Source organism: Anolis carolinensis, chromosome 4 (assembly GCF_035594765.1).
Source record: "Anolis carolinensis isolate JA03-04 chromosome 4, rAnoCar3.1.pri, whole genome shotgun sequence".
Taxonomy (NCBI): Eukaryota; Metazoa; Chordata; class Lepidosauria; order Squamata; family Dactyloidae; genus Anolis; species Anolis carolinensis.
The window spans coordinates 42,740,993-42,753,109 of record NC_085844.1 but is presented as its reverse complement, the minus strand read 5'-3'; the positions used below and the strand labels follow the sequence as shown (position 1 = coordinate 42,753,109).

General features: G+C 37.6%; 1 long non-coding RNA gene across 2 annotated transcripts in view; it reads right to left on the bottom strand.

Moving 5' to 3' along the window:
- LOC103278513 (uncharacterized) overlaps positions 1 to 2,548 on the bottom strand; it is a 133,444-nt gene extending 130,896 nt beyond the window's left edge. For both annotated transcript variants that reach the window (XR_010005974.1, XR_506105.3), the window contains exon 1: positions 2,371 to 2,548. This is a non-coding gene — a long non-coding RNA (uncharacterized LOC103278513). The remainder of the gene's footprint in view (positions 1 to 2,370) is intronic.
- Positions 2,549 to 12,117: the final 9,569 nt, after the last annotated feature.

The following is a 12,117-nucleotide window of genomic DNA, read 5'->3' as shown; positions in this document are numbered from 1 at the left end:
GAACTAATAATAATACCATATAATAATATTAATTATATGTTATATATTACATATAGTATTACAGTATAGTGGTATAGTTCAATATAGTAATGTATAATGCTAATATTGTGCTATGCTAATAATATCATATATTGTATATACATATACAATATACAATAGTCCCCTTTGGGGTAAGAAGGGGGGGATATAAATGTAATAAATAAATGTAGTAGATGAATAAATAATTTTAGACTTAGGCTCAGCCAAAGTCTGACATGACTTGAAGGCACACAACAACAACAACAACAACAACAACAACAATCCTAATTAACTTGACTATCTCATTGGCCAGAAGCAGGCCCACACTTCCCATTGAAATCCTGATAGGTTTATGTTGGTTACACTTGTTTTCATTTTTAAATATAATATTGTTCTTTCATTGTTGTTGTTTTGCACTACAAATAAGACATGTGCAGCGTGCACAGGAATTTGTTCGGTTTTTTTTCCAAATGATAATTCGGCCCCTCCACAGTTTGAAGGATTGTAGACCGGCCCTCTGCTTTAAAAGTTTGGGGACCCCTGCTGTATATACTGATAAACTGAGATCTACCCATCCCTATCTTAGTCTGGATCTACACTGCCTTATATCCCAGGATCTGATCCCAGATTATCTGATTTGAATTGGATTATATGAGTCTACACTGCCAGATAATCCAGTTCAAAGCAGATAATTCAAAGCAGATATGGCAGTGTAGAAGGGACCTAAGAGAACTACAGGTTATGAGAGCTTCATTTTTTGAGGACGTTCTAGATCAGGCATGGGCAAACTTTGGCTCTCCTAGCGTTTTGAACTTCAACTCCCATAATTCCTAACATCTGGTAAGGAGTTGGGAATTGGAGTCCAAAATACCTGGAAGGCTGAAGTTAGCCCATTCCTGCTCAAAATGCAAGCAAATAAAAACTAGAAAGGTGAAGAGGAGGGTAATATTATGGAACCTCTTAAACCAGAAGTAGTTCATAGGATCAGTCTTAACACAGTCTGGAGTCTAAGGCCCTTCTGCACTGCCATATAATCCAGATTATCAAATCAGACACTCCACATTATCTACATTGAACGGGATTATATGAGTGTACACTGCCATATAATCCAGTTCAAAGAAGATAATCTAGATTTTATATGGAGGTGTAGAAGGGGACTGAGATTACAAGAAAAAATATATTATCATGATTTGACACATTGCTCTATACAATGTTGCCATGGCCATTAAAATGGAGGAAAGTGTGTAAGGACCCTTGTTGCCCATCTTCTTTTTAAATTGTTTTCATTATTCTCATTTGTAAAATTATTTTTAAACATTTTAACAAAAAGATACATAGAAAAGGTACAGAAAAGAGAAAGAGAAACAAGATAACAAAAAGCAATGACTAACCAGTACTTGATACCTCAAATCCTGCAGTTTTTCTCAAAAAAATAATAATCCAAGATCACCTATTATATTGTTATTTTAAATATTTGCATAATTCACAAACAAAATATTTTAGTTCCGGTAACTGGTAATGGTGTTTTATCAAACTTTGAAATAGTTTTCAAAACAAAGTATTCAAAAGAAGGGAGACCCTTATTATTCCAAGCTGTCATACGAATCAAGACTTCTCCAATAGCCAACTTAATCAGAGAAACTAAATACCTGACAGAATCAGAAAGGATTTCTTTTTAAATCCAGAAAAAGGTTTGGATAAATGTTTGTTTTCTTTTGAAGTGTCAAGTGTTCTTCTATGCCAATGGCTGAATGCCAGAATGGATGTCCCAAATGGTCTCAGCTGTCATATAAAACTTCTTTTCTACTGGGCTTGATCCAAAGATGCCAACAAGAGTGTTGTAGTTTGGTGAGGCATAAGCACTCTTTGGCAAAGAAGGCTGAAAATTTTGCAAAATTACAACCCCAATGATTTCAGAGAAGCCTTCCAGCAGGATAGTAACTTATCAGGATGTCCACTGGGCAACATCTCTGTAGACGGCCAATTCTCTCATACCAGAAACAACTTGCAGCATGTTCTCAAGTCACTTCTGACACAGTAAAAAAAAAATTCATAGCAATGAGTCATTGCAGTCAAAGTGATTTCAAACTGTGTTATTTCTACAGTATAGTCATACCCTCAGTGCTTTCCATTAGACTACTATAGCCTTCTCCCTTCAGGTGTCTTGGGTTGCAACTTCCAGCATCTTCCAACTACCATGGGCCATTAGGGATGATGGAAGCTACATCCCACATATCTGGAGGATGTTCATTTTGGGAAGGCTGAACCAATGTCTGCCACTGCAAAGATTAAGTTTCAATGTCCCCTACTCCAGTTAATAGATGAAGGCTTCAAGAACAGATGTTGCCTTACCTGGTTTGCACATCTGGGTCATTTCAGGGCACGATGACAGAACAGCCTCTACCTGGAGATTGTTCTGCCACCCGAGTGGTGGAAGTGGGAAGTACTCCTGAAAGGTTCTCTTTAATAGAGCCATACTGTTGAATGTCACGTTCCAGACAGGCAGCATTTCCATGGGATAGTACAAAAGTAGACTGCATGCTGTTGCTAAGCAACAACACATGCCAACTTAACTTGAATGGAGGCCAATGGAATCAATAGAAACCAAAGGGCTTAGGAGGAAAAAGAAGACTCGTACCCAGAATACCAAGTTCTGCCCTCTGTAACGGTCATTTGGCAACACAGCCATATTGTACTTGCTGGGCCTGGACTCTATACAAGTATGCAGTCACTCTGCCAGTTATTCTAATCCTGCATTCAGTTACACTGATTGATAATGGCAATATGTTAATTATAGTATTTGTTCAAGAATTGTGAATTCAGCAAGGAGGAACACATTGCCGCACAAAATGTTCTACTCACTCCAATATGCACCCGCCCACTTATTTTCTTTCCTGTTTGAATATTACAATCCACTTGTCTGTCACAGCACATACTTTTTTAATAAAAAAAATCAACTTGTGAAGTGGCCTTAAAGACATTACTAATACAGTTTTGCTTCAATGGACAGACAAGTAGGCATACATACAAACACACAATATAGATACAGATATAGCCAACTTTGTTTTAACATTTTGTGAAGATTTTCTCAGGAATGTTTCAAAATATAAATGCATTAGTTTGAATTAATTATAGGAAATATTGGTACATATTAGGAAAAGATATATGAGTATTATTTTCTAAACAGGCCCTTCCACACAGCCATATAATCCAGAATATCAAGGCAGGTAATCCACAATATCTGCTTTGAACTGGATTATCTGAGTCCACACTGCCATATAATCCAGTTCAGTGTGGGTTTGATATAGCTGTATGGAAGGGGAAAATGTCTGTAGCAGCATCTAAGGCCAGTTCTACACATCTGTATAAAATCCCAATTATCTGTTTTGACTTAAATTATCTGGAAGTGTAGACTCAAATAAATCAGTTGAAAGCAGATAATGTGGAATATCTGCCTTGATATTCTGGATTATATGGCAGTGCAGAACGGCCCTGACTTTCCCATCTATTTTGACACAAGAAGATGAAATTAATGGATCCCTAAATATTTACAGACAGCAGAAGTAACAAAAAATGAGGTCACCAAGAGAAGCATAAGAAATGGTCAACATGGGCTAACCCCATTCATACCAGGTAAGAGCCCTTCCCCACAGCCATATAACCCAGAATATCAAGACAGATAATCCACGGTATCTGCTTTGAACGGGATTATCTGAGGTCCCTCCCACACAGTTGAATAAAATCCCACATTTTCTGCTTTGAACTGGAATATATGACAGCGTGGACTCAGAAAAACCAGTTCAAAGTAAATATTGTGGGATTTTCTGCCTTGATATTCTGGGTTATATGGCTGTGTGGAAAGGCCCTGAGTTCACACATAATTCTATGTGAACTTTATATAGCTGTGTGGAAGGGGCCTAAGTCGGAGCCTTGAGAGACATTCTTAAAATAATAACTATCTACTGGTGTAGTTCCAAGGCCAAGTACGGTAATTAGTTACCATTAGTTGGAATTTTTGAAGCATTTTTTTACATTTATTTTTCTTGAAAATAACTAAATAAAATAACTAAAATCTTTTATAGCTTTTTGAAAAATCTATATACTACAAGATACTTTACTGATTTATGGCAAAGCTATGAGTAAGAGACCACCCTATCTTTAACAGCCTAGCTCAAGTCTTACAAATCCAGGCACATGTTTTCCATGATTACATACACCTATAATATGGCCTTCCTCTTTCCCTGTTTCCCCTAATAGTAGTAGTAGTAATGATGATGATGATGATGATGATGATGATGATGATGATAATAATAATAATAATAATAATAATAATAATAATAATAATAATAACTTTATTTATATCCCGCCCCCCTCTTCCCCAAGGGACTGAGGGCAGATTACAACAAAAGACAACGAACATTCAATGCCAGATCCAACACATAGATAGAAACATAAAGCAATCAATTTATCTACTTCTAACGTAATAGACAGTAAATATATATTATAAACAACACTTAACATTCATTTAAAATACAAAAATATAAAAAGTAATACACCCAATCTGAGCCAGCGAGATCAACAGATGCAAAAAAGCCAAAACCAACTGAATCAGAGTATGATGGCAAATTCGGAATAGGACTACTGAGTGGATGTAAACTTCTAATTGGATGCAGAATCAATGTTCACAGATGGTAACCTTGATTCTGCATCAAATTGTACTCACTGTTGCATTGCATCTTACTGTTTCTAAGGCCTCTTCCACACAGCTGAATAAAATCCCACATTTTCTGACTTGAACTGGAATATATGGCAGTATGGACTTAGATAACCCAGTTCAAAGCAGATATTATGAGATTTTGTGCCTTGATATTCTGGGTTATATGGCTGTGTGGAAGGGCCCTAAGATGTTTGTTTCATTTGCCTAGAGAGATATTTTTCTCTCCCCCCCCCCTTTTTTATTATTATTATTGTGTTCATGAGTTCCTCTTCTACTCTCCTCTTCTGGGAAAGACGTTTTTGTAGAATCCCTTCTGCTGGTATTTGGAAAATGAGATGCCATGACTGAGGCTCTTTCTACGCTGCCATATAATCCAGATTATCAAAGCCATTAATCCACACTGTCTGCTTTGAACTGGATTATCTGAGTCTACACTGCCATATAATCCATTACAAATCAGATAATTTGGTTTTTGTTTGTTTGTTTACAGCATTTTTACCCCGCTTTTCTCACCCGGGGGGACTTTTATATGACAGTTTAGAAGGGGCCTGAGAGATTAATATTAACAAGTCAACTTCCTTGAAAAATTTCTTGTGTAGCATACTCAACAAAGAGGATGGTTTGTGAGTTTTTGTCTTCCAAAATATTCATCTATTTCCTTGAGCATGCAAATTTTTTCTGTGTCCCACTCAATTCATCCCTGCATTTCTGTGTGTATTATGTACCATGAATGTGCACCTTGTTCCTAGAACAGCTAATTAACAGCAAACCTACTTTTTCATTCATGGTTTGATATGATATATTGTTCATAGAAGCTAGCATTGCACCAGCTGATAAAGATCGTTAATGAATACTGCTTATCTCGTCTTTATTATATCCGTAATAAATGTCCATAAGACAGAACTGTTAGGTTTTTAATGCAATCACTGATTTACTGAAGTTCCACACTGGGCCCCAATTTCAAACTCCAGCAATCCTTCTCCCCAAAGGGGCAAACATTTCTCTTGGAGTGGCAGAAAGGCAAGGGCAACATGGCAGCCTTCTTTTTGGACTTCACTGGTCTTTGTCACTTTGTGTTAGAAAATTTCTAAAATCCTTAAATTAAGGGATTTTTTGACTGAAACAGACAAGTCATTGTCACTATATGACATGGTTGACTAGAGGTGATTTTATGTGTCAACATATATTTGTGGCTTGACAATTTCACCTCCACAAAGTTGTGTTTTTATAAAACCTCTTACGAGAAAGACAGATGAAACATTTGAAGTGTGGAGAATGTGTCTGAAGTTCAAGCATCCCAGCACATCTGTTTGCAGGGCATATAATATGTACTGAAACAATGCCTGCCGCATTTAGAATATTTGTTTAACTTCATCTTCATTTACTTCAAGATCCCACAAAAGGTTCTTCTTGTTTTGTTTGTAAGGGAAAAAATTCCTCTCACTATTAATTTAATGCTACACAGAATTACCATTATAGTGGTGAATTTCTTTTATTCGGTTTTTTGAAAATTGGGAAAGAACAGGCTGTGTAGTGAACTTCAGTCTCTTCATTGATAATCCAGAGTTGAACAGATGAAACTCTCATTCCATTGTCACCTTCACAGTTTGCCTCTTCATGACATGAGGCTCAATTAATAGACTGACACACAAGTACTTTTAATTCTTCAAGTAGCTCTTTTCATTACAGCGTATACATCAAACCCTATGAGCAGAGCTATAAAGCATGTCATGTTTAAACCTCTAATAATGAAATTTGTGGGATCAAGTTAACATCTGTAACATATGAGGGTCTGCTGAGATAGTTCACAAAGTATTGAAAGAGAAAGATGAAGGTGATGGTGACAGCTGATTCTTGTTTAAAAGCAACTTCACAGAAATAAACAAAGATAGCCTAGCACCGGTTTTCAACAAAATGAGCCTTCCAAACATAGATGTGAATGTACTAGAGTCTTCAAAGCTGAATACAAGTGCAGTAATACATATACAGTTGGCCCACTATATCTATGGATTCTGTAGCCATGGATTCCACCATCCACTGCTTCATTTTTTAATCCAAAAGACAAACTTTGACTTTTGCCATTTTATCTAAAGGGTACCATTTTATTACGATATTATTTCTATTGTTACTTAAACATTCATGCATTATGGAAGCATGAAGAGGAGGGGGTGGTCCTGAAACCAAAACCCTGCAGATACTAAGGGCCAACTGTATAATAATTCTTCATTTACCAGACCCTGAGAATACCTTTGGACATTAAAAATAGCATGTTACTATTGCAAAGAAAAATTAACAGTAAGGAACTAAAAATGTTTGGTGGTAGTTTGGAAACGAGGGGTGAGATTCCCTATTTATGAATGTGTAACATTGTGGATCTCCAAGCAAGAATACGAAGAATAAGGCAAGCAATGTGTTGAAAGAAAATGCCCATAAATCCTGTACTGCAAGAGTTTGCCTTTCCTAATTCTTCAAATGGAGAACAAGCCCTATGAGGAGAGGCTTAAAGAACTGGGCATGTTTAGCCTGCAGAAGAGAAGGCTGAGAGGAGACATGATAGCCATGTACAAATATGTGAGGGGAAGTCATAGGGAAGAGGGAGCAAGCTTGTTTTCTGCTGCCCTGCAGACTAGGACACGGAACAATGGCTTCAAACTACAGGAAAGGAGATTCCACCTGAACATCAGGAAGAATTTCCTCACTGTGAGGGCTGTTCGGCAGTGGAACTCTCTCCCCCAGACTGTGGTGGAGGCTCCTTCTTTGGAGGCTTTTAAACAGAGGCTGGATGGCCATCTGTCGGGGGTGCTTTGAATGCGATTTCCTGCTTCTTGGCAGGGGGTTGGACTAGATGGCCCATGAGGTCTCTTCCAACTCTACTATTCTATGATTCTATGATTCTAGGAAATATTTGATAGCTTTGGTATACTCTGGAATTGAAGTGTTGTCTCTTTTTTTAGTAAGTCTATGCTTTTTTGTGCCTTCTCTTATTTCAATTTCATGACTTGTTCTTAATCATCATCCCTACTGATGTTTCCACCTCCCACCTGAGGCCAGATCTGATGCAAGGAGGAATTGCAGCAAGGACCCTGCTTCTAATTATCATACCAGAGATCACTTGCAAGAGGGAATGGAAACATTCATCAGCTGCTTCCCAATTGACAGTGGAACAGACCTCTCTTACTTGTAGTGACTACTGTCTGGAAAGTGAGGATTGGTGGGCATCAGGTTGGGAGGCACTACTTAGCTAGCTAAGTAGGTGGAATCACAGCTGAAGTGAAGCTGATCATAAGTTGTTGGTATCCAAAAAAGCTGAGTAGTGAGAAATTCAGGACAGACAAAAAGAAAAAAGGAATAAACAAATGATCATATAATTTCTTCAGAGAGCATGGATTGTTAAACTCTGGAATCTGCTACTACGGAATGTAATAACGGATGGTCATGAACTGTTGCCTTCAAGTCATTTCCAACTTATGGTGAACCTATCACTAGGTTTTATTGGCAAGATTTGTTCAAAGTGGGGTTTGCTTTTGCCTTCTTCTGATGCGAAGAGAGTGTGACTTATTCAAGGACATCTGGTGGGTTTCAGTGATGGATGTGCACCATGCTGGCTATCTAACTAGGCCACCAACTAGGGTGGCTTTAAAGCAGTATTTGAAGAATTAATGGGGGCTAAAGCTATCAATGGCAGTACTATCTCTCAATGTTCTTCTGAGTACTAGTCGCTAGGAATATGTGTGGGATGTTGCTCTCTAGCACATGTCCTCCCTGTGGGCTCTGCTTGGCAACTATGGGAAGAGGATACTGGATTGGCCTTGGTTTGATCCAGCATGGATCACCTCCTTAGGAAGGAGAACATAACAGAAAAGTTGCTAAAAATTAGACTTGCCTATTAACTCAAGAATCAGAGGAGAAATCTGTGTTTTGATGACCCTTATACTTAGCCAGAGAATCCACAGTTTGCCTCCTGCTCCCATATATATATATATATATATATATATGGGTCATCAAAACACAGATTTCTCCTCTGATTCTTGAGTTAATAGGCAAGTCTAATTTTTAGCAACTTTTCTGTTATGTTCTCCTTCCTAAGGAGGTGATCCATATATATATTATCACATTTGACGTATAAATGGCTTTGGAATATTTTCTGTGGCCACATATAGGAGAATGTCATTTTGATGAACTGTGAAGAGTTCTCAAAAAAGGAGGGCCACAAATTTGAAACAGGTTCTGGGCCTGGCAGCTCAGGCATTTCTCTGAGTTCACAATAAGTATATGTCAGGTCCTGAACCATCTCTCATCTTCAGTATTCTGCAAAGTCAAAATGAGTGAAGATCATTGGAGGAAGAAGGGTGAATTGCACAAAGTCTGGCAGTCTTACTGAGAAACACTTTGATGTTGATAAAATCAAGACCTTGATGGGCGATCAGAATTCATTTGTTCTGGAAATGAAGTTTGAAACCCTTTTTGCAAAGGTCGTTTGTCCTAACTAAACAGTGAATGCAAGAATATCTAGATGTAATTTATAATGATAGTTACTTAAGTCTTGTTCAAAAGTCAAACATATACACATGAAGTTCATGACTCATAATGCCACAAATTCTGTTCTCTTTCTGTAATATCAGAGAAGGAGACTGATTGTGCAAATTAGGGTCCGGTAATTCTCACAGAAAACCAGACATTAGTACTGTGGTGATTTTAAAACTTTCTGAAGTCAAACATAGATGGACAATGCTAAAAAAACAAATTCCTACAACTTTTGTGCATCTTCTATAGCTTCATGCTTGGGATATTACATACCCCCCCCCCACCCAACTGTCTTCATTTGATAAGAATATTCCCAATTAATCCTCTGCCATCCCATTTCTGTACCTACTTTTCAAATATCCCAGTTTATCTCTCCTACCCCCCAGTTTTTTCCTTTGTCCTCAGTTCAATTTAGTTGTTGCAAACTAAAGACCTTATCAAATGCAATCTTCTCCGTGTCTTCTCCTTGTTTCTGCACGATGCTGAGTCCCATGGAGCCCATCATACAATGCAGAGCAAGTTCTGGTAGGACTCTGTGGGGCTCCATTTTGACAATGTATAGAAACAGAGCCCAGAATGACTTTGGAGGAGTTGGGTAGCCCTAGATTCCTCATTAAAGAAAGTGAAGAGAAAGCGAGAAAGGAAGGAGAAAGAATGAGAAACCACGTGGGATGGGAGGCCATCCCAGAAGATAGGGAAAGATGGTAGGAAATGAAGGAGGATGGCTCCCTCCACTTTCCCACACTTTCCCCCTGTCTGATGGGTCCTAAGTCAAAGTGCAAAAGTAGTTCATACTCAATGAACTCAGGGTGTGGAGGAGTAGAGGAGGTGATCAATTTTTTCCCTTTCTAATAATCTCAGGAAAAATAAAATTGGTACATCCCATCCCAACTTTTGTGTGCTTTCCCATCTGAGGTTCAGACTGACCTCATATCTAACTGTCAGTGTAGATTTCATTTACTTATTTAAAACATTTATATTTCGCCCTTCTTACTCTGAAGGGGACTCAGGATGGAGCACAACATATATATGGCAAGCATTCAATACTGGAACATAAAAGAAACTATAAATATACATAAACACAAAAAAACAATGATCTCCACTTTAAAATCAGTTGTTTAAAAACCAACTTTGAGGTAGCCTAAGAAGATTTATCACCTGTACATTCTGCAGAGCTTAAAAGCAATATGTTATAAGTAATAAGGTTACCTATATCAGGTTACTTTTTAGTCACAAGGCAATAAGGATGCCAGACAGAATGAGGCAGCCACCTCGGGAAATATGGGATACTAAGCAGTGGCAAGATTTTAGAGAATGGACCCGGGTGTTCTGTATAGCCTGTTCAGTACTTCCCTAAACTAGCCTTAAGTATGGGGGCTACTGAAGGTATTTACAATACGCAGGTATAGCCAAGTGCTTATCACTTGAACTATCATAGCTCCTTTCTACAAAATCTTTGAATATTTAGTTTGAGTGTTTAGGATTCTCTGCTAGATACAACTATAGATCACTCCACAACTATAGCACTAAAGGTCTCTAGCAAACCATTCTCTATTCTTCACTACACAGACGATCTGGGGATTTTGCAAGCTATAGATGAGATACGTAAAGTATACATGTATACTGTGGATGAGTCCAATGTTTCATCACCAGTGTAGAGGTGGGATTCCAATGCCAGTTCAGTTGGCTTTTGTATATAGAATGAGGAAGGGTATTGTCGTACTCTTCTTTGCTTCATGCACTTAGATCACCTCATTAATAAATATGTTTTATAAAACAATATTAACAACTACTGTACTCCTGAGACTATTCTAGAAGTTGTTAAAGTGTTTCTAAAATAGTGTGAGAAAACAGTACAATATGACAGGTTAGTAAAATGTACTGGGCTATATTAATTTTCTATTCAACGGGATAGAGTTGCTTTTATTTTCTTGTACTCAGTATGGAACTAATAATAAAACAAAACTACCAAGCAGACACCTGATATTAAGAGCTCACTAATGGGAGTAACTACACCACCTACAGTGTGCCTTTCATTCTGCATAATCCTTCATTTCACAAAAGGTACTGTTAACCAAGGCATTCACTGAAATGGTAATGAAGTGCAGCCAAAATAGAGATAATTATTTTAATTAATGGTAATGATTTTAACGGTTGAACATTTTAACTAATTAATTATGATTGATTGCTTGTTCCTAATCAAGGAATGTGATTCAAAGTTCTAATTGAAAAGCTGAGAGTGCTGGGTACTAAATCGACTATGATGTATTTCTGCTTAGAGAACTTGTATTCATTCAGATAGAAGGCATTTTAAAGTAAAGCTCATTTATAATACTAGTAATACACAAAGCATAGTATAAGTGGATTTTATTTTTAAATCTTTGTCCGTAACATACATCTGACCCTCATAATACGCAGTGAAATTATTCTACACAATAAGTAGGCCAAGCCTATTTCTGAGAGATAAAAGAAAGATGGTGATGACTTTGTGCCATGTAAAACACCATGAGATACAATAGCACCTCAAATTACCAATGAAGATGGGTAAAAAAATTTGAAATTTCAATGATTATATCTTTAAATAACTGTTCCAATCAGTTGTAATTATCTTTTATGCTATGATGCTCTAAAACACATTCCAGGCTGAATCCACATGAGGGGTATATCCCAACTCCAGTGTGCAGTATCATACCCATTTTGACAACATTAACATCACTTGCCTATTTTAACCTGAATTCAATGTGGTATTGAAAGTCTCCCCCACACAAAAGGGTGCTTCTACAAAAGGGTGCTCACCTGTCCACTGAATTGGGTTATTCTAGGGACCTCATCACAATGGCCCCTGGAATCACCTTGCA